The sequence below is a fragment of the Hyaena hyaena genome, unplaced genomic scaffold (assembly GCF_003009895.1).
Source record: "Hyaena hyaena isolate Hyena2069 unplaced genomic scaffold, ASM300989v1 scaffold_226, whole genome shotgun sequence".
In the NCBI taxonomy this organism is placed as follows: domain Eukaryota; kingdom Metazoa; phylum Chordata; class Mammalia; order Carnivora; family Hyaenidae; genus Hyaena; species Hyaena hyaena.
In genome coordinates, this window is record NW_024080858.1 from 175,448 (window position 1) to 176,694 (window position 1,247).

Sequence of the window (1,247 nt, forward strand, 5' to 3'; positions counted from 1 at the left end):
TCAATGTTTAAGTCAGGCACTAGCATTCCAAAAAGAAAAGCCAGTGGTCAGGGCTTACTTTACCAGTAAATCAATTCTCCTCAGGCAAGGAATTTCGGGGAGTTCATCATGCCTTGTGCACTTGTACCTGAAGAGCCTAAGTAACGTCATTTTGAGATTAAGGCCTCCATTCGGAGCAACCTCGGGCTACATGTAGCCCCTGTTCCAGAAAAGGCCTCAGATTGTTCAAGGCTAAAGCCACCCTTGGACCGCTCTCAGATCAGCTAAACATTTCTGTGGTCTGAGTCAAGGCTGGGAACTGCAGACAAATTAACCAATTACTCACCACTTGCCTAAACCCTAAGTAGGCTCACCTCATAATTAGTCATTTTCAAAAGATACTCAAAGGTCATGATTGGGTCCCTGCCAAAAGTAACAAACACCTCACAGATACTGAATAGTCAAAACTATTACCTTGGATGCTGTACAATTGTAATTGGAGCTTATATAATGATGTCATACGTACAACGTGTGCACTGTAACACCCCCATCCCTGACCCCATAAAAACCCTGCTTGCTATTGTTCTGGGCTTCACCTTCTGCCACTACACCGGTAGGTGGGTGAGCCCCTGCTCGAGCTTGTAATAAAGACCATTAGTACTTGCATCGGTGTCGGCTACTTGGTGGTCTCTGAGGACTTGTGAATCAGGCACAACATACCCACTGCCAAATCCACCGGCCTGCCAGTCTCCGAAGCATACCCTCTGCCTCCTCTCCTGCTGGGATGGATGGCCCACCTGGGATTCCAGCCCCTGTAGCCTCTCCTTACTCCAGTATAGGTCTGCCCACGCCCACATCACCTGAGCAGAACCTCAGGCAGGTCACATCCCATCCTGGCCAACTCAGAACCTTTATCTTAACTAGGTCCCCAGGCCACTCACAGACACAAATGCACATTAAAATGTGAGAAGTGTTACTCTGTTCTACTTGGGAGATTTCTTCTGTGATATTTTTTTTCTCCAAGGAAATAAGTAAGGAAAAAGGACATTCTGCAATATCTTTGTTCTTTGTAAAGGCAAGAATGCAAGTTAGCTTTTTTTTTTTTTATAAGTTTACTTATTTATTTTGAAAGCACATGAGTGGGGGAGGGACAGAGAAACAGCGAGAGAGAAAGAATCCCAAGCAGGCTCTGCACTGCCGGTGCGAACTCAGTGTGAGGCTCAAACCCACGAACCGCGAGATCATCACCGGAGCCGAAATCAAAAGCC